We start from the raw sequence: 25,449 nt of genomic DNA, 5'->3' as shown, positions 1-25,449 counted from the left end.
GTGCTTCAACTTCAGAGAGTGCCTAATCCAAGGTCATGGTCATTCCCAGGGGACCCACATCCAGGACTGATGGCCATGGGGATGCAAAAGCCCCTCCATCTCAGCCCAACTCAGGACAGCTTTGAATGCTATTCTGGCTCCCTGGGGGGTGGCTGAGGCTGCACCCGAGTCTACTTCTCCTCTCTGTGACTCCTTCCTGCCCCTGGAGCCCACAGGCACTGGGCCCATAGCTGCTCTTTCATAAACTTCCTGCTACCTGGAGACACCAACCTGCAGCAGTTAGCATCTGCAAGAAGCAGGTAAACAGAGGCTGAGTACCATGTACTAAAAAAGCAAGTGCCCTGCCCACCAGGGATATTCAGTGTCCCCTAGAAATGAACAGCTGCCATCTGTTCTCAACCAGGTGACATCCCTGTGCTTGGAAGTCATTTCGTCATCTAAAATCTTCATGTAAATTTTATGTTAAAAGAAGAAAAACTGAAAAAAGATTGGAAGTATTGGTGAAGTATTTAAGGGAAGTACAGATGTCTATGATTTTCTTTGAAATACACCAAAAATAAGATGGACCAATGGATAAGTAAAGGGACAGATAGATGGATACATGTGTGATAAAAGAAGGAATTGTAGGGAGTTCCCATTGTGGTGCAGCAGGTTACGAACCTGACTAGTATCCATGAGGATGAGGGTTTGATCCCTGGCCTCACTCAGTGGGTTAAGGATCTGGCATTGCTGTAAGCTGTGGTGTAGGTTACACATGCAGCTCAGACCCCACATTGCTGTGGCTGTGGTGTAGACCGGAAACTGCAGCTTCGATTTGACCCCTGGCCTGGGAAACTCCATATGTTGTGGGTGCGGCCCTAAGAAGGAAAAAAACAAACAAAAAAAGGAATTGTAAAATGTCAATGGTAAGAGTTCCCGTTATGGCTCAGAGGAAATGAATCCGACTAGCATCCATGTGGACACAGGTTCGATCCCTGGCCTCACACATTGGGTTAAGGATCTGGCGTTGCCTTGAGCTGTGGTGTAAGTCCCAGACGCGGCTTGGATCCCTTGTTGCTGTGGCTGTGGTGTAGGCCAGTGGCTATAGCTCTGATTGGACCCCTAGCCTGGGAACCTCCATATGCCATGGGTGCAGCCCTAAAAAAAAGCAAAAAAAAAAAAAAAACCAACAAAGTTAATGGTAGAATCAAGATGGTGTGCATATGGGTGTTCACTGAAAAATTCTTTCAAGTTTGCTCTGATTTTTTAAATCATAAACTATTAGGGAAACAACTGTTTATGAAAAATAACCTTCATAGGAAGGGCTGACTGGGAACATTTTATGAATTTATTTTAAAGATAAGGTTAAGCCCATCTAGCACTGAAGATAGTATCAGTATAATTGCTCTGATATTTTGAATTCATTATTTCTTCAGCAAACATTTATTGAACATTTACCATGAACATGTATATACAGATGTTCCAGGGAGGATAAACAAATAGCAAAGCTTTATTCTGCAAGTGCTCTAGTAGATGAAACATAAATACAAAAACATATCATAAAATTTCATGTCGTATCATCCTTGACAGATTTTTTGATAAAAATATAAAATTTCATGTCGTATCATCCTTGACATAGATTTTGTGTGTGTGTGTGTCTATTTCTTGGGCCGCTACCACGGCATATGGAGGTTCCCAGGCTAGGGGTCGAATCGGAGCTGTAGCTGCCAGCCTATGCCACAGTCACAGCAACGTGGGATCAGAGCCGTGTCTGCAACCTACACCGCAGCTCACGGCAACGCGGGATCCTCAACCCACTGAGCAAGGGCAGGGATTGAACCCAAAACCTCCTGGTTCCTAGTCGGATTCGTTAACCACTGAGCCACAATGGGAACTCCCTTGACATAGATTTTTTAAAATTTGTTTATGGGTTCTACTGTATTGTCCAGCAATTGACAATAATATTTAATAATAATAGTAGCCATTTACCCAGAGCTCATGGCATGCCTGGTGGCATGCCAAGAGCTTCACGAGTTTTGATACATTTCATCTCTACACTTGTGTGGCTGTGAGGCTGTGCAGATTTCCAACTTAAGGGGACACGATTGACCAAGGTCCCAGCTGCTGTGCTCTGTCATCTGTCACTGAATTTCCCACCTGGTGAATGACCCCAGCAGGGATCTGAGTCAGGCCTGTTGCTGAGAGACGGGGGACTCCTGTGACAGCCATTGCTGCCTTTGTGGCTCCCTGGGGGCCTTCCTGTCCATCTTCAGGCTCTCAGTGTTCTAGGGTTTTCCTCTACCCTCCTTCCTCTCTTCCTTCCCTCGCTGCTTCACAGGATAAGACCTGCATCTCAGCCTGATGACTCTCCCAGCCTCCCTCTGCCACCTCTTCCCATCTCCTGCAGCCATTCCTCTAAGACAGTCTTCGAACCAATGATCCCATCCTGGCACTTTCATCTCAGAGGACCTGGGCAAACCCACTTCTGTCCTTTGAGCAGTACTATTATTATCTTCATTTTACAGATGAGGAAACTGAGGCACAGGAGAGTAACTTGCAAAAGGTCACCCAGCTAAGCCGGAACTCTGACCTGTGTCTCTGGCAACATCACCTGCCGAGGGATGCTCTCGGGCAGGTCTTGAATGTCATAAGTTGGAAAGGCAGCATCTAGGGGGTAATAGTTAATAATGATAATAATGATGATGACAACTCCAAGGTCAATGGTACAGGCATCGTGCTTATTGCTTTGCAATCCTTGTCTGGTTTAACCCTCACAGCAACCTTGTGGGTAGGTATTATTATCTCCACCAACATCACACACTGTGCTAAAAGGCAGGGCAGGCTTCTCCCCTGTGACTCTGCTTTGGGGTCTTACTCCTGACCTATGTGCAGCCCACACTTCTAAGGAGAGATCTGATCATTAGGACCTGCCCCTTTAAGACCAGAGGCAGGAGAAGAGCAGTGCTGGTGGAGCCTCAGCTCTTCCAACTTTTGACTTGTTGGTTAGGGGTGGGGTCTGAGCTTAAGGAAGGATACAGGCTAGGGTATCAGGTTTGAGGGTATGGCTGGCCCTTTCTTGGGCTGTCCTGCTTAGCTGAGGTAAGAAACCTGGGGCCTAGGGGCCTGGGGCCCTGGGGATGTGGAGAGAGGTGGCAGCAAAAGCAGGACAGGGGGCTTAGCCAGGGCCCTCCTGTTAACAAGCTGCTTGGGCTGCTCAGGTGCTGCTGGCCATTAGGCTTGGCTGTGCAGGTTTGGGGCCTTTGCATCCACCATGTCCTGTGTTTTCTGCATTCTGATGTGTCTTGCTGACCCCGGATTTAGTAACATCCTAGAAATAGTAAACTGGACCTGATGAGAGTACTTTTCAAATGCAAACTGACCCATCCAGAGACAACACCCCCAGCCCCCACCACCTCCTTTAGGGGCCTCTCCCACTCTGGACCACTCTCCCCCTGCCCTGACCACCTCAGGGCCAGGCACAGACCCACAGGGACCATCCCTATATCCAGAGCCCATGGACATTATTCAAACTCACCAGTCCTACAACAGACTAGCCCCCTCATCCTGCACACCCAGAGTGATATCTAAGCTCTGCACCAGGCAGTTCACTGCAGACCATAGATTGAAATGTGGCTGTTCCCTGTTCCTGTGATGTTATCCCACGATGTCTTCGTCCTGCACAATCCATCCTGAGGTCTCCCAGGCAAAGTGGATTAAAGAAGGAATGCATTTCCAACCACATGGATGGAACTTGAAGGCATTATTCTTAGTGAAATCAGTCAGACAGGGAGTTTCCATTGTGGTTCAGCAGGTTAAGAACCCGACACTGTGAGGATGCAGCTTCGATCCCTGGCCTCACTCAGTGGGTTAAGGATCTGGCGTTGCTGCCTGCTGTGGCATAGATCACAGATGCAGCTTGGATCCAGTGTCACGTGGCTATGGCATAGGTCTGCAGCCGTAGTTTGGATTCCACCTGAAGCCTGGGAATGTCCACATGCCGCAAGTGTAGCCCTAAAAAGAAAAAGGAAAGAAAGAAAGTCAGACAGAGAAAGGCAGGTACCATATGATCTCATGTATGGAATCTAAAACAAGAACAAAATCCAAGCTCATGGATAGAGAACAGATCAGTGGTTTCCAGAGGCTGGAGGTGGGGTGTTGGGTACGAGAAGTGGGTCAGAAAGGAGTCACAAGGTACAAACCTCCAGTTATAAATTGCCATGGAATATAATGGCATGGTGACTATAGCTAATAATCTTGTGTTGCATATTTGAAAATTGCTAAGAGGGTAGATCTTAGAAGTTCTCATCACAAGAAAAAAAATCTATAACCATATATAGTGACGGATATTAACTAGACTTACTGTGATCATTTTGCAGTTTAAACAGATGTTGTTGAATCCTTATGTTTACAACTGAAACTATGTCAATTACACCTTAGTTTTTTTTTTTTAAAAAGCACAATACATTCAACCATAGGCACCAAAAATAAAAAATAAAAAAAAAATAAAAACACAAAAAACAAAAACCAAACAAGCAAAAAAACCCAAATGCATTTAATGCTCTACCATGCTAACACTGAGCATAAGAGATTTCCTTCTCTCCTTCTTCCAGGTTAATTCTAGTTTCAATTAATTATGATTTAAGTGAATTCATAAGTGGCTGTTTTCCTAAATTAAAAGGATTTATCCTCAACTCTCAAATCAGCAATTTAAAAATTACAGTATAAAGAGATTTGTCATTCTCATTGTGTATTACCAGCTTGTTCTTCGGAAAAACTGAGCTAATTTAGTTTAACTTCATTCCTGACAGGTTGGTACTTTAATTGGAATTATATTAAATTTCTGTTGAATTAAGGAGTAGTCTAATCTGTAGTATTTCTAGACTGCCAGCAAGGAGACTGTGATATCTTTCCCTATTATTTAAATCTTTCTTGACTTTTCCCATTAGGGTGGCATAATTTTAAATGTTTCTTATACTTATTGAATTGCAGAATTCTTTTCTAGTTAATTTTTTAGCTATGATGATGAAGGAAGGTAGTGCGTTTCTGTTCTGTTACTAAGATTAAGCAATGCACTTGAATTTTTTTTTTCATTTATGGGTAACATCCTGTAATTTTTTCCTCAACCTAAATATTTTCTCAAAGAAATTTTCTGTTGATATTTGTGCAACTTTAAGGTATATAAATCACATTGTTATAGAAATAACAACAACATAATGGAGTCTCGTAGCTGTATAAGCAGTAGATGTTCATTTTAGAGGAATTGGAAGATATTAAGAGGTTCTTCGAGGCCATCCCACTGTTGTCATTACTACCAGTTATCACCTGTCATATGAAGGTACTTCCCTTAAAGATTTATTTGTCCCCATTTTATGGATGTGGAAACTGAGCCTCAGAGAGGTAAAGTACCACAGAACATAGATCTCTCTCTCTCTCTCTCTCTCTCTCTCTCTCTCTCTCTCTCTCTCTCTCTCTCTCTCTCACACACACACACACACACACACACACACACACGCAGTATATTAAATGTTGGGTTTTAACCCAACTCTTGAGTCAAAAGCCTTTGCATTTTCTAGCAGCAAAAAAGGAACTACTTGAGGATGAATTTAACTCAATAAACATGGGGAACTGTTCAGAGAAAATTAAAATACCTCAGGGAAAATAAAGGCTCTGAGAAGTCAACACATTTGAGCCTTGTCTTTTTCCTAATTTGGGCTAATTTCACAAGTAAGAAACAGCCTCTCATTATCAGTTTTACTTGCATTTTTAAATTTTTTATCCCTAGGAAGTTTCAACATATTCAAATTAACCACACATCTTTTTTTCTGTCCTGTGGTTTTTCTTTTTTGCTTTTTCTTTTTCTTGTTCATAATTTCTAAATTCACCATTGGGAAAGTCAGGCTTTTTACTGACTCATTTGAATTAATTATATTCTTTGTCAAATTCCTAGCAAAGATGAAATCATCCTTTTTCTTTCCCTTTTAATTGTCTTTATGGTCTGTGTTAATGTCCAGATACTTTAATTATTTTTATATGTAATCAAGCCCATCGATCTTTTTCTTTTTGAATCTCCTCCCCCCCCCCCCCCCCCATCAGGGTATATACTGAGAATGATTTTCCCCATCCAGAGGTGAAATAAATGTATGCCTGTATTTTCATCTAGTTTGATTAACTCACTTATTAAGTCTATAATATATCTGAAATGTATTTTGAGTTGAGGATAACAAAAAGAAAGCACTTTATTCAGCTGGCTTACACAGTCACTTCATAAGAATGTTTTTTTCTTTTACTCTAAAAGATCTTCAGGGATTTTAGCTTGAAAATAATATCACATTTTCTCTCATTTGGGAAGCTATTTTGTTCTTCTTTTAGCATGAAGTTACTTATGTTAGTTACTTTCTAACTTTTATTTAATTTATTATTTAATGGCTGCACTTACGGCATATGGAAGTTCCCGGGCTGGGGATCAAACCCCCGCCTCTGTATCGACCTGAGCTACTACAGTTGGATTCTTAACCCATTGCACCACAGCAGGAACTTCCTAACTTACCTTTAAACTGCATTATCAGTCTGAGGCTGGTCTTAACATATGGCACAGAGTAACACAATGTGAGATGAGCTGGCATTTGTTCTGTGTCTTAAGGAGTAGAAGTCTGCTCTGGAGGAATAGACTAGATGCTATGGGTAATTAACTAATTTACTCAACCGACAGTGGCCTTGACTTTAATAACACCATTTTTTTCTTTCTTTTTTTTTTTTTTTACTTTTTAAAAATTGAGATATGTTCTCTCTTTGGCAGCACATAAATTAAAATTGGAATGATACAGAGGAGATTAGCATGGCCCCTGCGCAAGGATGATGTGCAAATTCATGAAGTGTTCCATATTTTTCTTTTGAGATTCTCCTGACAAAAGTGCCAAAGATCACAAACATAAAATACAGCCCTTTGTATTTACCAATGATATATTAACTTTGTCAAAGATCATACTGAGAAATGAAAAGCTTTAATAGGAGTGATATGAGGTCGTCATTAAATTTGCATATTAAAGTAAAAAAATTGAGATATGATTCACACACCATAAAATTCATTCTTGCAATGCATACGATTCAGTGGTCTTCAGTATATACATAGAGTCTTGCAACCATCATCACCATCTAATTCTAGGTCATTTCCATCACCCTAAAGAGAAAACCCATAGCCATTAGCAGTCGTTCTCCATTCCTCCTTCCTCCCAGCCACTGGCAACCACTCATTTACTCTGTTTCTCTATAGATTTGCCTATTCTGGACGTTTTGCATAAATGGAATCATATGATGTGTGGCCTTTGTGTCTATCTTTTAATTAGTATATTTGTTTATATGACATATGTCAGTATTTCTTTTTTAGTGCTAAATAATATTTCAGTGTATGGATATACCACATTACATTTATCTGTTCATCAACTGGTGGACATTTGGGTTATTTCAACTTTTGGCCACAGTAAGTAATGCTGGTATATGGATTCACGTACAGGGTTTTGTGTGGATATGCACATAGTTCTCTCCAGTCAAGTCGAATTGATGGATCAGAGAGTAACTCTGTTTAGCTTTTGAGGAATTGCTACACTGTTTAGTAGCTGCACCATTTTACAACCCCACCAGCAATTTGAGGGTTCCAATTCCTTTGTATCCTCACCAGCAATAGTTACTATCTCTTTTTTTTTTTTTTTGGTCTTTTTAGGGTCACACACAAGGCATATGGAAGTTCCCAGGCTAGGGGTTGAATTGGAACTGCAGCTGCCAGCTTACACCACAGCCACATCAACGCCAGATCTGAGCCAAGTCTACAACATACACCACAGCTCACGGCAATGCCGGATCCTTAACCCAGAGGCCAAGGATCGAACCTGGGTCCTCATGGATACTAGTTGGGTTCGTTATTGCTGAGCCATGATGGGAAATCCCCTCTTTTTGATTATAGCCATCCTCCTGTGTGTGAAATGATATTTCATTGTGGTACTGATTTGCCTTTGGCCAATGACCAATGATATTGAACATCTTCTCGTGTGTTTATTGACTATCTTTTTTGGAGAGATGTCTATTCAGATCCCTTCCCCACTTTTTTTTCCCCATTGGATTATTTCTCTCTTGTAAGAATTATACAAGTTTTTACAAATTCTGGGTACAAGTCCATAATCAGATATATAATTGGTACTGTAGCTTTGTAGTACATTTTGAAACTGGGATGTTTTCAAAGTCGAGTCCTCCTGCTTTGTTCTCTTCAAGATTGTTTTGGCTGTTCTGCATCTCTTTAACTTTAGGATCAGCTTATCAATTTATGGGAGAAAAAGGTTTTGAAGGGGAGTGTGTTGAACATATAGATCAATTTGGGGAGCATGGCCATCCTAACGTTTTCCAATTCATAAACATGGAATGTCCTTCCACTCATTTGCATCTTTTTTGGCAGGGGGCGCACTTGCAGCATATGGAGGTTCCCAGGCTAGGGGTCAAATCAGAGCTGTAGCTGCTGGCCTACACAACCTACACCACAGCTCACCGCAACGCAGGATTCTCAACCCACCGAGCAAGGCCAGGGATCAAACCTGCGTCCTCATGGATGCTAGTCAGGTTCGTTTCCACTGAGCCACGATAGGCCTTAATACCTTTCAAGGATATTTTGTAGTTTTCACTGTATAAGCCTTATACTTCTTTTGTTCACTTTATTCCTAAGTACTTTATTCTTTCTGATCCTATTGCAAATTAAGTTTTCCTAATTTCATTTTAATTGTTAGTGTATAGAAATACAGTTAATTTCTGTTCATTGATCTTCTATCCTCCTAAACCTATTTATTGGTTCTGTTTTTTGTGTGTGGATTCCTCAGGATTTTCTGTATATAAGGGCATGTCATCTCTGAATAAAGAACTTTATTTCTTCCTTCTTGATCTGTATGCTTTTTATTTCTTTTTCTTTTTTCTTTTTGATGCATAGTTGATTTACAGTGTGGTGATTTATTTCATTTTCTTGCTTAAAGTTCCCTGGCTAGAACCCCCAGTACAGTGTTGAACAGAAGTAGCAAAAACAGACATCCTTGTCTTCTTCTTGATCTTAGGGGAAGACTTTCAATCTTTCACCATTAAATGTAATATCAGCTGTGGATTTTTCATAAATGCTCTTTATCAGGTTGAGAAAGTTCCCTTATGGTTCTAGTGTTTTGAGGGTTTTCATCATGGATTAGATTTTATCAGTTGCTTTTTTCTGCATCTGTTGATATGATCATGTGGTTTTGTCCTTTATTTTGTTTATATGGTATATTACAGTGATTTTTTTTCAGCTTTATTGAAGTATAATTGATACAATTTTAAGACATTTAAAGTGTACCTTATGATGACTTGATACACATATACATTGTGAAAAAGTTCCTTCCATGTGGTTAATTAATATATCCATCACCTCATATTTCTTTTTTTTAATGGTACAGTTGCATTATTTAATTATAATTATCATAAATTCTTTGATGGAGAGGAAATCAGAATCAGATCTAAGAAGACTTCAGCATTCCAAGAATGATGTCAAATGACCCCCTTCATGCTGGATTATGCACTTATTTATTTACTATGAGATATATTTCTTCTCCAGAGATTCCTTGTTTGTGTATCAATTGTAGATTTTTGGTTTGCAGTTATTCTGAAGTTTTGATTTAAGAGTCTATATGTATATGAGATTGTTTTAAGTTGTTGTTCTCTTAATTGTAAGTTCATCTCCAGTGTCCTGCATTTGTACCCACCTCTTCTCATGATTTCTGATTTTGGTGGTATAATTGTGCATGGACAATTTCATATCTTTACTATATATATACCTTTACTGGTGAGCCTTGTCATATGAGGAATTTTTGTTTCCAGTTGCTGTCTTGTCTTTTCTGCCTAGAGAAGTTCCTTTAGTATTTGTTGTAAGGCTGGTTTAGTATTGCTGAATTCTCTCAACTTTTGTTTATCTGTGAAGGTTTTGATTTCTCCTTCAAATCTGAATGAGAGCCTTGCTGGGGAAAGTAATCTTGGTTGGAGGTTTTTTTCTTTCATCACGTTAAGTATATTATGCCACTCCCTTCGGGACTGCAGAGTTTCTGCTGAAAAATCTGCCGATAACCTTATTGGGGTTCCCTTGTATGTTGCTTGCTTCTTTTCCCTAGCTGCTTTCAAGATTTTCTCTTTGTCTTTAATTTTGGTCAGTTTGATTAATATGTGTCTCGGTGTGTTCCTCCTTGGGTTTATTTTATATGGTACTCGTTGTGCTTCCTGGATTTGAGTGAGTGGTTCCTTTCCTATGTTAGGGGAAGTTTTTGGCTATTATCTCTTGGAATATTTTTTCTGTCCCCTTCTCTCTCTCTTCTCCTTCTGGCATCCCTGTAATACAGATGTTGGTGTGTTTAATGTTGTCCCAGAATTCTCTGAGACTCTCTTCATTTGTTTTCAATCTTTTTTCTCTTTCCTGTTCTGCATCTGTAATTTCCACCAATCTGTCCTCCACCTCACTTATTCGTTCTTCTGCCTCCTGTATTGTGCTGTTAGCTGCTTCTAGTGAATTTTTTATTTGTTATTGTATTTTGCATCTCTTCTTAAGTTTTATATGTTGTATCTCTTTGCTCAATGTTTCCTGTAAGTTATTCATCTTTGCCTCCAGTTTATTTCCAATGTCTTGCATCATCTTCAGCATCAACAGTCTAAAGTCTTTTTCCTGGAGGCTGAGAATCTCCTGATCACTTAGCTGATTTTCTGGGGTTTTTCCTTTCTCCCTCATCTGAGTTATAGTTCTCTGTCTTTTCATTTTTATAGGTTTTTGATGTGGTGACCTTCTTACAGATAATAGAGTTGTAGCCTCTCTTCTGGTGTCTGCCCCCCTTGTGGCTGAGGTCAGTATGGGGGTTTGATGTAGGCTTTCTGATGGGAAGGGCTGATGCCTGCTCCCTGGTAGGTGGAGCTGATTCTAATCCCTCTGGTGGGTGGGGCTTTGTCTGTGGATGGGATTAGAGGCAGCTGTGTGCCTGAGGGGTCTTTAGGCAGCCTGTTTACTGAAGGGCGGGGCTGTGAGCCCACCTGGGTTATTGTTTGCCCTGGGCTTCTCAGGGATGACTGACAGGTGGGGCCAGATTTTCCCAAAATTGCCACCTCCAGAGAAAGGCAGCTACTGAATATTCCTGAGAGCTTTGCTTTCAATGTCCATCCCTCACAACAAGCCACGTTCACCCCTGTTTTCCCAGGATGTCCTCCAAGAACTGCAGTCAGGTTTGACCCAGACTCCTGTGGAGACCTCACTCTTCCCTGGGACCCAGTGCACGTGAAAGTCAGTGTGGGCCTTTTAAGAATGGGGTCTCCGTTTCCCCCAGTTCTATGGAGCTCCTGCGCACAAGCCCCACTGGCCTTCAATGCCAGATGCTCCAGGGGCTCTTTCTCCCAGTGCCAGATCCCCACACGTGAGGGTTTGATGTGGGGCTCAGAACTCTCACTCCTGTAGGTGAGTCTCTGTGAACCAGTTAGTTTTCAGTCTGTGGAGCTTCCCACCCTGGAGGTATGGGGTTGTTTATATCATGAAATCACCCCTCCTACCTCTTGATGTGGCTTCCTCTTTTTCTTCTGGAGCAGGGTATCTTTCTTAAGGTTTCCAGTCCATTTGGGTGAAGAATGCTCAGCTTTACTTGTGAATTGTGTTGTGTTTAGGAGAGAAGTTGAGCTCCAGTCCTTCTATTCTGGCACCTCACATTTCTTTTTCTTTGTTTCCTTCCTTTAGGTGATAACATTTAAATTCTCTTCTCCTAGCAATATTCACATATACAATACAGTGATATTAACCACAGTCACCACATCATCCATTAGCTCCTCAGACCTGATTCATCATATAGCCGAACGTTTGTACCCTTTACCAAACTCTCCCTATTTCATTCACTGCCCCCACCCCAGCATCTTGCAGCTAATTTTCTACTTTATGTTCCTGCCAATTTGGCTATTTTTTACATTCCACATATAAGTGATACCATGAAGTATGTGTCATCCTCTGTTTTGCTTATTTCATGTAGCATAGTACCCTCAGGTTGTCATTGCAAACAGGCTTTCCTTCTTTCTCATGACTGAGTAATATCTTTGTTATCCATTCACCCATCAGTGGACACCTAGTTTGTATCCATGTTGTGGCTATTGTGAATAGGGCTGCAGTGAGCATTTGGGTGCAGACATGTGTTCAATATCCTGTTTTCATTTCCTTTGAATATAGAGCCAAAAGTGGGATTGCTAGATTATACCATAGTTCTATTTTTTTTTCTTTTAAGGAAACTCAATACTGTTTTTCATAGTGGCTGTACCAATTTACATTCCCATCAACAGTGTATAAGGATTTCTATTTCTCCACATCCTTGTCAATACTTGTACAATGATTGAATATATCTAACTTGAGGGTATTACGCTTGTTTTTGTTTTCATTCATCTCAAAATATTTTCTAAATTCCTTATGTTTCTTCATTGATCCATTGGTTACCTGAGTATATTGTTTAATTTCCGCATGTATAGGAATCTCCTAATTTCCCTGCAATTGATTTCTAATTTCATCTATATTGTCAGAGAACATGTTTTGGGAGTTTCTGTCGTGGCTCAGTGGAAACGAATCTGACTAGTATCCATGAGGACACAGGTTCAATCCTGGCCTCACTCAGTGGGTTAATGATCTAGGCATGAGACTTGTTTTATGACCTAAGATGTGATCTGTCTTGGAAAATATTCATGTGTACTTAAGAAGAACGTGTATTCTGCTGCTGTTGGATGGAATGTTCTATGGCTATCTGTTATGTCTTGTTGGTTCCTAGTGTCATTCAGTTTTCTATTTCCTTGTTTATCATCTCATTCTTCTGCTCCTTATTAAAAGTGGGTGTTGAAACCTGAAAATATTGTTGAATTTTGATTTCTCCCTTCAATTGTCAGTTTTTGCTACATGTATTTGGAGGCTCTGTTGTTAGATGGATTGATCCCATTATCATTATAAAATTTCTTTGTCTAGTAATAATTTGTGTCTCAAAGTCCCCTTTGTCTTGATATTAGAATAGCACCTTCAGCTCTGTTTTGGGTTCTGTGTGCATGGTATATAACATTTTCCATTCTTTTACTTTCAGACTATTTGTGTCTTTGAAGTTTTTCCATTCTTCTGCTTTCAGACTATTTGTGTCTTTGAAGAGAAAGTAAATCTCTTATAGAGAGTACATTGTCTGGGTTCCCTAGAGAAACAGAAACATGTATACATTCTTTTTTCTCACGTTATCATGCTCCATCATAAGTGAATAGACATAGTTCCCAGTGCTATACAGCAGGATCTCATTGCTTATCCATTGCAAAGGCAAGAGTTTGCATCTATTAATCCCAAATTCCCAGTCCATCCCTCTCCCTCCCCCTCCCCCTTGGCAAACACAAGTCTATTCTCCAAGTCCATGACTTTCTTTTCTGTGGAAAGGTTCATTTGTGCTATATATTATATTCCAGATATAAGTGATATCATATGGTATTTGTCTTTCTCTTTCTAACTTACTTCACTTAGTATGAGAGTCTTTAGTTCCATCCATATTGCTGCAAATGGTATTATTTTGTTCTTTTTTATGGCTGAGTAGTATTCCATTGTGTATATATACTGCATCTTCCTAATCCAGTCATCTGCTGATGGACATTTAGGTTGTTTCCATGTCTTGGCTCTTGTGAATAGTGCTGCAGTGAACATGCGGGCACATGTGTCTTTTTCAAGGAAAGTTTTGTCCAGATATATGCCCAAGAGTGGGATTGCTGGATCATGTGGTAGTTCTATGTATGGTGTTCTAAGGTACCTCCATACTGTTTTCCATAGTGGTTGTACCAATTTACATTCCCACCAACAGTGCAGGAGGGTTCCCTTTTTTCCACACCCTCTCCAGCATATATCAAATAGATATTTTTGAGTGTACCATTTTAATTCCCTTGTTATGTTTCTTTTGCATTTATTAGTGTTTGCTCTGGGGACTACAATTAACATTAATTTGCAGCAATCAAGTTTGGATTAATATCAACTTAAAGCTTTGCTTCCATGTAGTTCTGTTTCCTCTTCTTTGTGCTAATATCGGCATATAAATTATATATTTTTTCCTTTTCTTTTTTTTTTTCTTTTTTGGCTGCCCTGTGGCATATAGAGTTCCTAGGCCAGGAATCAGATCTGAACTGCAGCTGCAACCTGTGCTGAAGCTGTGGCAATGCCGGAACCCTTAACCCACTCTGCCAGGCTGGGGATTGAACCTGTGTCCTGGTGCTGCAGATCCCGTTGTGCAAAGGGCAGGGGGCTTTCACAGCTCTTGGGCCAGACTGTGGCTGTGGCCACTCCCTTCCCCATTGGGCATCACTCTGGGGTGTGGCGCTGGTTGTTCCATTCTTTCATGTCACAGCTGGGGAAATCGTAGTCCCAGACGTGGTCAGATCTAAACTGAAGGCCTGGGTAAGTCCACTGAAGAGGTTTGGCACTGTGTATGGCCCCAGGCAGGTAGCACACCCACTGGCCAGCACCTGTTTCTGTAGTGAGGGGTGTGGCTCTGGGTCAGGGCTGATCCTGGGGGTGACCCGCCCACCCCCATCCCATACACTGGATCTCTGGAGATCTAAGCCTCCTCACACCAATATAACTCCTCCCAGGGCCTGACAACAAAGCCTTCTCAGTTCGCTGGGCCTCTGTGATCATTTTTATTCTGTACGTAAGTGGACCAACCTGTTTATTAAGAACAGGATTCCAGCAGGAACTGTGGTCTGAGATTGTCGCCTCGGTGGGAAGCCCCAAGTCTGATCCTGCGCTGGCCTGTGCTCGCTGCCTGGTTGATGTGTCCCGGTGTTTGTTCTCACCTGGGTCTCCTTTAACCCCTGCCTCACCAGCACTCCACGGGAGGAACTACATAACTGGTGAGAAAAGTTCTGTGCACACAGGCCCTTCTGTGGGTCTTGGCTGCCTGAATGCTTGGGTGGAAATAAAACAAAGGCCAAAGTGGGGAGGGGCTTCCTTTCGATGGGAGTGAGAATGAACTGCTCTGAACACGCTTAGGGCTTGCCTGCTGCTTTCACGAGCTGATCTATTTTACTCTCCCACCCATACTTTAAAGTAGGAGTGCTTTACAGACAAGGAAATGGAAACCTGGGGAGGTTCAGTCACCCACCCAGAGTCACAAAACCAGTTCCACGAGGGAGCCAGACGTGTCCCCTGGCTTCTAGCCCAATGCCTTTCCTCTACCAATGGCCGCATAACTACTGAGTCTGCAGTGTCATGAGAGTTATTTGAGGACAGAAAACCCTGGTCCCTCTGCTCCTTCTAGCCTCCTGCAGGAAGATCTAGTTCAGCCTCAGTCCTGGCTGCTCTGCTTGACTTTCTTTCTGCACCTCTGCTTCCCCATCCTCCTGCCTCTCCAGCTTCTGGTGTGATGTGGCCTGTAGCATTTTCTCCTTTCCATCCATCCTTGGAATGAATCACGGATTATTACAGTAAGCATGTATCCTTTCTGTAATCAAGGGAATGAAAACACAGAAAGTGAATTTTTCAGTGCCATCAATTTCAACCTCAAATTTCATAAACAAAGGGACCAAGAGAACATGCCTGGTCCAAGGTCAAACCAGGGGAACTGGCCAGATCCAGATCTCACAGCTCCTGTCCCTGTGGCTCTCCCCTGGTGCCAGGCCTTGGAGAAGTTTAACATTAAGCTTCTCAGCACCTACCTGGGTAGGAGTTTGGGGTTTGTTGTTTGTTTCTCATAAGGTACCTTTTCCCTTCTGTGACATGGAACAAGTAATGTCTAGGGATACACAAATTGAAGTAAAGAGGCACCCCTCTGTTTTTTTCTTTTTTATCTTTCTAGGGCTGCGCCTGTGGCATATGGAAGTTCCCAGGCTAGGGGTCAAATCAGAGCTAGAGCCCCGGCCTATGCCACAGCCACAGAAATGTCAGATTCGAGCCACATCTGTGACCTATACCACAGCTCATGCCAAGGCCGGATCCTTAACCCACTGAGCGAGGCCAGGGATTGAACTCGCATACTCGTGGATACTAATCCAATTCATTAACGCTGAGCCACAGTGGGAACTATCTCATTTTTGTCACTGTTATTCCCTTCCCACAGACGTCCCCTCCCTACAGTTTACAGGAATGTTTTATAATCATTGACACAGCCCACTTATAGGCTTCTCTCAAGGCTAAGTCTCCGTGCCTCTGCATCCAGCCCCAGAAGTATTTCTGACAATTAAGGAGATGTCTGTACATGTCCAGTCATGCCCTGAATTACTGGGAGAGCATCTTTGTCCAGAATGGGTAGCGAGGGACCAAGCTTTAAATCCATACAATCCTGTGGCCCCACTGAGCCTTTTCCAGGCACATTTTACCAGGTCCTGATCTGGCACCTGGTGGTGCCTGGCCTTGTCCAAAGCGGTTGAGCAACAGATGCTCATAGATTAAAATCTTAAAATTTGGTTTAGGTACTTTGTTGAAACATAAGTCAATTCAGGAGCGTGCCCACCATCTCCAGCACGGAGCTTTTACACCACTTGTGCCTTTCTTCTCTGGCTCCTTTCATTGCCTAAAAGATGTCTGTTGTTTTGGGAGCATTTGGTTGCATGGGCTGTATTCAGTCTCTCATCCATACCAAGCAAGGGCTTTTGCAAAAGGACTGTATTATGATTGTTTGGCGTCACTGCTTTGAACACGAGTGCCTTTGTTCTTTCAGTTCCGTTGAGGTGAAGTGAATCTATAACTTCACCTGCAGTGAGTAGTCACAGATGCAGCCTCACAGACTGTGCTGACTTACGGGATAAAAAGGCCACTGTTGAGAATGATGATTTGAACCATGAAGGCAGAGCCGCCTGCCTCTTTCTCTGTTACAGGTATTCATATTTATTTTGGAAGATGATCTAAATATCCTCATTGTAAAAGGACTTACCACGTGATGAAGGTGCCCTTTGCTAAACCTTTAAGAGCCTCTGCAGTCAAAAATCAGGGGGCAGGAGTTCCCCTCGTGGCTCAGTGGTTAACGAATCTGACAAGGAACCATGAGGTTGCAGGTTCGATCCCTGGCCTCACTCAGTGGGTTAAGGCTCTGGCATTGCCATGAGCTCTGGTATAGGTCACAGACGTGCCTCAGATCCCGAGTTGCTGTGACTGTGGTGTAAGGTGGCGGCTATAGCCCCAAATAGACCCCTGACCTGGGAACCTCCATATGCCGCCAGTGCGGCCCTAGAAAAAGCACACACGCCCCCACAAAAAAAAATCAGGAGGAGGTTCTGGGCCCCAGTGTCCAGAGCAGGGGACCAGTGATGGGAGCTCAGGATGCGTGGCTGGCCCCCTGTCCCTTCTCTGAGCAGGGGTTTGTCGATTCTACACTAAGGCCCCTGTGATGCAAGCACTTCGTGGTGGAGAAGGCACCTGGGGGAAGCATAATGGGGATAGGATTGCATCAGGTGTAGGCTAGAGCTTTCTGAAGGAAGGTGAGTCTTGAGAAAGCTCTTGACTGGTGAGGTTCTGGAGGCAGAAAGAAGTGGGGAGAGTGGATCCAAGGGTGATTCAGGATTAGGAGGCACCTGACAGAGGTGATGCGGAATGTTTGGGAGGCGGCCACGCTGCCCTTGGCACTTTGCATGATTGATACAGAAACTGCAGCCTGGAAAGGGAATGAGCGCACCACACAGCCTGTGGTGTTCAGACCAGCCAGGGCTGCCTGGGAGGAAGCAGGGGTGGGGAGGGTCCCAGCTCAGGACTTCACATGACCCCCATCAGCAAGGCCGCTCTGCCCTTTTTAGGTGAGTTGGAGAAAGGGATTCTGCTGCAAATAAATAGTGTTGGAATTGGCCATGCCAGTCTCTCTACCCCATGTGAAATATGGGGAAACTGAGGCTCAGAGGATGAGGCTGAGGCTTTGTAGGTTGTCCAGCTACAGGCAGCCCCTCTTGTGTCTGATGCAGCAATCTTTATGCTGCCACACCCTACCAGCATGTTCAAAAATAAAATGGCAAATCCTCAATGAAAAATAGAGTCACTTTCTTTGGGTTTCTTTTGAGAAGAACTTTTGTTAGGAGTAGAAATTATTCTGACAACATAACTTGCGGTCCTCAAAACATTTTCAAATAAGAGATGCTGACTTTATAAAGAATACATTTTATATGAGTTCCCTGGTGGCCTGGTGCTTAAGGATCCGGCGTTGTCACTGCTGTGGCTTGGGTTCGATCCCTGGCCCGGGAACTTGCGCATTCTGTGGGTGCAGTCAAAAAGAAAAAGAATACATTTTACGGTTGTATAAAACATGCAGTGCCACGGCTCATAAACTATTTGTGACTTAATACAACATGACATAGATAAATAAACATGATTCAGGGTACAAATACCTTAAATGGGGATGCCCCAAGAATAAACTCTCTGGGAGTTCCCTTGTGGCAAAGGGCATAAAGGACCCAGCATTGTCACTGCAGTGGCTCAGGTTTTCTGCTATGGTGTGGGTTCCCTGGCCCAGGAACTTCCCCATGCCGTGGGTGCAACCAAAAAAAAAAAAAAAAATGGAGTTCCCGTTGTGGCGCAGTGGTTAAGTGGTTAACGAATCTGACTAGGAACCATGAGGTTATGGGTTCGATCCCTGCCTTGCTCAGTGGGTTAACGATCCGGCGTTGCGGTGAGCTATGGTGTAGGTTGCAGACGCGGCTCAGATCCCGCGTTGCTGTGGCTCTGGCGTAGGCCAGTGGCTACAGCTCCGATTCAACCTCTAGCCTGGGAACCTCCATATGCTGTGGGAGCGGCCCAAGAAATAGCAAAAAGACAAAAAAAAAAAAATGACATGTAGGTAGTAAAGTTCTCTATTTTTTTAAAAAAGAAAGAATAAACTGTTTCCTGATTGTCAGTCATATTACTTCTCAAGGATGTCAAACGGCAAAGCCACAATAATTTAAGAGAGAATAACTCTAGAAATGATGGTGGTAGAGTATTTTTCCACTTTGGCTGGTGAGATTGGAAAGAGTTTGTAATTACAATCTTGTGCTCTTGCAAGCTGCACCAGCACTACATCATCTCAGATGATTAAAGGATAAAAAAAGCACTTGCCTCTGATCGGGAACCAACTATTCTGCTAATATATAAGCAAAAGATTCAAAGCCCTTCAAGATTTAATGGAAACCACAAGAGTATACACCTGATGAATAATAGTTTTTACTTCTGCTCAAATTTTCCCCATTGCCAATAGCATGTAACTGCATTACTTTTTTTTAATTTATTTTTTATTATAGTTGATTCCAATGTTGTGCCAGTTTCTGCTGTATAGGAAAGTGACCCAGTCATCCATCTATCTATCTATCTATCTAGCTAGCTAGCTAGCTAGCTAGCTAGCTAGCTAGCTAGCTAGCTAGCTATTCCCTTTCTTATATTATTTCCATTATAGTCCAACCCAAGATATTGGATATAGTTCCCTGTGCTATACAGCAGGACCTCATTGCTTATCTGTTTTAAATGTAATAGTTTGCATCTACTAATCCCAAATTCCCAGTCTATCCCGCTCCCTCCCCTCTCCCCCCCTCCCCCTTGGCAACCACAAGTCTGTTCTCTGTCTGTGAGTCTGTTTCTGTTCTGTAGATAGGCTCATTTGTGCCATATTTTAGGTCTTTCTCTGTCTGACTTCACTTAGTGCGATAATCTCTAGGTCCATGTTACTGCAAATAGCATTATTTCATTCTTTTCTATGGCTGAGTAATGGTCCATTGTATATATGTACCACATCTTCTTAATCCATTCATCACTGATGGACATTTAGGTTGTTTCCATGTCTTGGTTATTGTGAATAGTTCTGCTATGAACATATGGCTGCATGTATCTTTTTGAATTATAGTTTTGTCCAAATACATGCCTAAGAGCGAGATTGCTGGATCATATGGTAGTTCTATAATTTTCTGTGGAACCTCCATACTGTTTTCCATAGTGGTTGTACCAATTTACATTCCCACCAACAGTGTAGGAGGGTTCTCTTTTCTCTACACCCTCTCCAGTATTTGTTATTTGTAAACTTATTTATGATGGCCATTCTGACCAGTTTGAGGTGAGACCTCATTGTAGTTTTGATTTACATTTCTCTAATAATTAGTGATGTTGAGCCTTTTTTTCAATGTGCCTACTGGCCATCCATATGTCTTCTTTGGAGAAATGTCTATTTAGGTCTTTTGCCCATTTTTCGATTGGGTTGTTTGTTTTTTGTTGCTGTTGAATTGTTTGAGTTATTTGTATATTTTGGAGATTAAGCCCTTGTTGGTTGCATCGTTGGCAAAGATTTCCTCTCATTCTGTAGGTTGTCTGACTGCATTCCTTTAAACATCATCCTGTCCTAATTCTAAAAAGTTATCTCAGTGTCTCAAAGTTATGTCTGCTGCAGAGGTACAAACTACAAAACCAGGTAGTGATGCGAACAAGTGCATGATGGGTGTGTGCTGACTCAGAATGATGGGAACTGTGGCCAGCTAGAGAGCATGCTCTCCTCCTCTGGGGGCTGGGGCACCCACTCTTCCATCCATCCAGCTGTTGTCACCTGGCCTGTTTCCAGCCCTTGTGATTCTTCAGTGATGACAGAAATGCATTGGTAAGTGGTATGTCTTAATTCTTATACTCGCTGCTATGCCTTTTTTCTTTTGTTTGTTTATTCCTGTAACCAAAATTAAATTAGGCTTTGCCCTGCAGTCAACATTCTTTTATTGCTAAATAGAACCATCACATGGCGACATTGCCAAAGATATACTGAAGGGATGCTCGTCAAAACTTCGTTTCCTTCTGTCCTTCTTCTGACGCATTTAGCGTTTCTTTCTTTTAGCTTGTGTATTAGCATTATTTTCCTCCTGACAAAATCTGAAGGTTTCTGATGCTCCCCACCAGATCATCCTGCTCTTTCTTATAAGGTTGTGAGTCTGAGCAAGTCTTTCCTTTTTTTTTTGTTCTGGGGATAAGTTACCACTAAGAGTTGTAGGATTTCTGAATGTGATTCTTCAATTCACATTTTAAAGAACCAGGGAAGCGTCTTCAGAGTTGGACGTGCAGTTGAAGGGAAGGAGCCCAGACTGGCAGGGGGCTCAGCGAGGGGGTGGAGGTGCTGGAGCTCCAGGTTCTGAGGGCCCGAGGGTGTTCCAGATTGTGCTGCAACAGAGTCGGCCCAGGCCACATGGAACTGTTGAGCTTGGAGTGTGGCTCCAATGAATTGAGCTGTGTTGTGTAAAATACACTCAGACATTGGAAACTGTAGGGAAAAGAGAGACAATACCTCACGTTTTCTATTGATAACATGCTGAAGTGATAGGATTTTAGATGCATCAGGTAAATAAAATAGGTTTATTTGTCCTCTTTTTACTTTTTTAATTAAGGGATAGTTGATTTACAATATTGTGTTTCAGGTATACAGCACAGTGATTCAGTTATATATACATACAAATGTATATGTAAATATAAATATATATATATTTCAGATTCTTTTTCATTATAAGATATTACAAGATATTGAATATAGTTCCCTGTGCCGTTCGGCAAATCCTTGTTTTTTATTTTATATCGAGTGGTGTTTTTGTTAACCCTAAACTCCTAATTTATCTCTCCCTGCCTTTCCCCCTTGGTAACCATAAATTTGTTTTCTAGGTCTGTGAGTCTGTTTCTATTTTGTAAATGTTTATTTGCATCATTTTTTTAGATTCCACATATAAGAGATATCACATGATATTTGTCCTTCTCTGACTTAGTAGGATAATCTCCAATCTATCCATGTTCCTGCAGTTGGCAATATTTCAGTCTTTTTTATGGCTGATATTCCATGTTAGGGGTGTGTGTTTGTGTGTGTGTGTGTGTGTGTGTGTGTGTGTGTGTGTGTGTGTGTACCATATCTTCTTTATCCATTCATCTGCAGATGGGTATTTAGGCTACTTCCGTATAGTAAATAGTGCTGAGATGAACATTGGGTGCATGTATCTTTTTGAATTAGAGTTTTTGTCTTTCCCAGATATATGCCCAAGAGTGAGATTCCTGGATCATATGTTAGCTCTATTTTCATTTTTTTAAAGAACCTTTATCCTGCTGTCCATAGTGGCTGCACCAATTTGCATTCCCATCAATTGTGTAGGAGGGTTGGTTCCCCGTTCTCCACACCCTCTCCAGCGTTTATTATCTATAGACTTTTTGATGATGACCATTCTGACTGGTATGAGGTGATACCTCATTATAGTTTTGGTTTGCATTTCTCTACTAATTAGTGATGCTGAGCATCTTTTCATGTACCTGTTGGCCATCTAGATGTCTTCGTTGGAGAAATGTCTATTTAGGTCTTCTGCCCATTTTTGCTTTTTAATCTGGCTACTAGAAAATTTTAAATTACTTCTGTGACTTATTATATTCTGCTGAACAGCACTGACCTAGAACAGGGTCTGCAAACTTTTTCTGTAAAGGTCCAGATAGTAAATATTTTAGCCTCCTCAGGCCATAAGGTCTTTGCTCACAACCACTCACTGTGTCTTTCTGGTGCAAAAGCAGCCACAGACAGTGTGTGTATGAATGGGAATGGCTCTGTTTCAATAAAACTTTATTTATAAAAGTAGATGGGAGGAGATCCCGTTGTGGCACAGTGGAAATGAATCTGACTAGTATACATGAGGACAGTCTCTGGCCTTGCTCAGTGGATCAGGAATCCAGTGTTGCTGTGAGCTGTGGTGTAGGTCACAGACAAGGCTCAGATCCCACATTGCTGTGGCTATGGTGTAGGCCGGCAGCTGTAACTGGGAACTTCCATATGCTGTGGGTGCAACACTAAAAAGCAAGCAAACAAATGAAAACAACAGATGAGGGTGGATTTACTGACTTCTGCTTGATGAAAAGATTAAAGCCAATGGGAAGGAGGGCATGAGGGTGCCTCTGGGGGGCTGGTGGGTGGTGTTCTGCTTCTTGGTCTGAGTGCTGGTTCCCTGGGTGGGCTAATGTTTTGAAAATTCATCAGGCTGTTTAAGTGTAATTGGCCAACTTCTGCATATGTATATTACACGTCAATAAAAGAGCTGACTTAGCAAGAGCCAGAGAGGTGTGTCTGCTTCTATCAATCCCTGACAATCCTCTTCCCACTTTGTGTTGAAAACAGGACAGCAGCCCCAAAATGGAGTCACTTATGCTAAGCCTCATATCACCAAGCTGAGTTATAGTTTCAGCTCTCCCAGAAATGAAGTCTTAAACCAGTCACTCAGGAATCCTGTGCTCATCAATAGTGAGGTCACCTGCCTGATAGACCCCTTTCATCCCCTAAAGGAACTTGACCTTGCAGTAGCCAGCCCGCTTTTTTGCTTGGCATAGCTTCCCTATCCCTCTCCCTCTGCCTGGGAGAAGCTTTCATTTTGTACAGTGCCTCTGAGCTCCTTTCTAACTGCTGGATTGGGTGCTGCCCAATTCGGATCATGTTTTCCTCAAACTCGTAAACATTTTGATATGCCTCAGTTTATCTTTTAGCAAGAATGAAACCAGTTTTTCATTTGCCCACCAGTGGTCAGCCCTTTAAATCATCCAGATAATTTGGTCTTTCCCCCCAAGTATCTGTGACGCCTGTCTCACTGTCTATTCATCCTATACAATGGTCACTACCTTTGGGAGTTATTGTGCAGGGAGAAAAGCCAAACTCCTGGCCATTTGGGGAAGTTTTTTCTGTATGTTTGTTTGTTTGCTTTCTTGGGACCACACCCACAGCATATGGAGGTTCCCAGGCTAGGGGTCGAATTGGAACTGTAGCTGCCAGCTACAGCCACAGCCACAGCAACCCCAGATCTGAGCTGCATCTGTAACCAACACCACAGCTCACAGCAACACTGGATCCTTAACCCACTGAGCGAGGCCTCATGGATACTAGTCAGATTTGTTTCCACTGAGCCACAATGGGAACTCCTATTTGAGGAAGTTTTAAGGGAACAGAATTCACTGGATATTAAAATCTTAAGCTATATTAAAGCTGTATGTACTTAAAGCACCAGATTGTGCCAATTAAAAAAAAAAATTCATGGTTCCCTGTGAGCTCATCCTGTCTGCAGAATGAATCAATAGTTTTAATACTTTGTCATTTAAAAATGGACAGTCAAAAAGTCTTTTTCCTTCTGAACCTCGATGCTGACCAACCCGCAAGGCACTTGTGCCTCCTGTCTGTCTGCTGGGGTCTGAGGAGAGAGCCTGGAAAATGGGCCAGGTTCTGGGTGTGGGAACCTCACCCCTACCCCAGGGGTGCCACTGTCCTGGGGCTGAGGGAACATCTTTCTACCCCAGCTCTTGGCTCCTGCTTAGCATCGAAGAGATGGGGAGAGGGCTTACAAAAGTAGAAACTTTATTTTTTTTATGTGTTCAGAATCTTCCTGCCTTGATTTACTTATTTTTGGCCATGCCTGCATCACCTGGAAGATCCCGGGCCAGGGATCGAACCCACAGTGACCCAAGCTGCTTCAGTGACAACACCGGATCTTTAACCCACTGTGCCACCAGGGAACTCCCAGAAGTGGAAACATTTTTAAAGAAGTCTTTTAACTTTTCGTCTGTGGATCCAGCTGCATTGACACAAAGCCACGTTTGAGGCATGATGTCTCAGAAGCCTGGCACCACGGAGTGTTTTTCTACTGGGACCCATAATGGCTGCTTTTAAGAGTTCAGTTCTATCAATGTGGTGCTTGAACCGGCCTTTCAGCTGACCTCCAAAAGGAAATAGTTTTAAAAGGAAGAATTTTAAGTCTGCCAAGAGCCAGATAATGGCACAGCACAGAAAAAGCAAGGGTTGTGTGGTTTTTATATTAAAATACAAGTCTCTTAATGCCTCAAAACAGCAGCCTCCAGAAAATGTGCAGTTTAATCTCTGAGGCGAGAAAAAGCAATTTTTTAAAAGATCGAAATTTTCCCTCTTTGTTCCTTGTGATGTATCCGAAAGGAACAAGTTCCTTTTTCCTGAATCTCCTCCTGCCTCTATTTTGGATTTTATGCAAGTGACCGTTCTCATTAAATTTCAGAGTTCTTTGAGTGGCCACGCTGTGCCCGCCGCCTCCCACAGGGAAGCTTTTAGCCTGACCCTAGAGAAACATGCGCCTGGGGACAAAGGCCATTGACATTTGCTTAATCCAACATCATGGATTACTATCCCATAAACTAACGTTAAGAGGGACCTCCATCCCCTGCATTTCTTTTTCTGAGCGGGTCCCGCATGTCTAGCCCCACCTCCCATCCCTCCTTTTGCCCAGTGCAGAGTCGAGTAAGGTCCCTGAGGATGAGGGGCCATTCACTGTCCCAGCACGGGCCACCTGACTTGGGGGATGCGTTGTTTCCCCTAAGAGTGAGCGTTGGTGAGGACAGATGCTGTGTGTGCCACCATCAGGGTGGCCTCTGGCTGGATTCTGGACGGGGGACATAGCACACTGATGCATCAGTGCAAGGGTGATGCGATATGTGGTTCTCACAGGCTGTGTGGC

At 42.5% G+C, this 25,449-nt stretch overlaps 1 protein-coding gene and 1 non-coding gene across 3 annotated transcripts in view; both read left to right on the top strand.

Annotated features, from left to right (window-relative positions):
* Positions 1–25,449, top strand: part of RIN2 (Ras and Rab interactor 2) — a 256,317-nt gene that overhangs the window by 79,978 nt on the left and 150,890 nt on the right. Inside the window, exon 1 of one of the 2 annotated variants that reach the window (XM_047771607.1) lies at positions 14,740–14,898. The exons of the other annotated variant lie outside the window; for it this stretch is intronic. The gene's annotated coding sequence lies outside the window, so the exon portion shown is untranslated. Of the gene's footprint in view, positions 1–14,739; positions 14,899–25,449 lie in introns of those variants that run through there. 2 annotated transcript variants of the gene reach the window in all.
* Positions 6,760–6,866, top strand: LOC125123853 (U6 spliceosomal RNA). Its single transcript, XR_007134222.1, has one exon. It is a non-coding gene; the product is annotated as a U6 spliceosomal RNA (small nuclear RNA).

The sequence above is a fragment of the Phacochoerus africanus genome, chromosome 3 (assembly GCF_016906955.1).
Source record: "Phacochoerus africanus isolate WHEZ1 chromosome 3, ROS_Pafr_v1, whole genome shotgun sequence".
Classification (NCBI taxonomy): Eukaryota; Metazoa; Chordata; class Mammalia; order Artiodactyla; family Suidae; genus Phacochoerus; species Phacochoerus africanus.
This window is presented reverse-complemented; position numbering and strand designations above follow the sequence as displayed.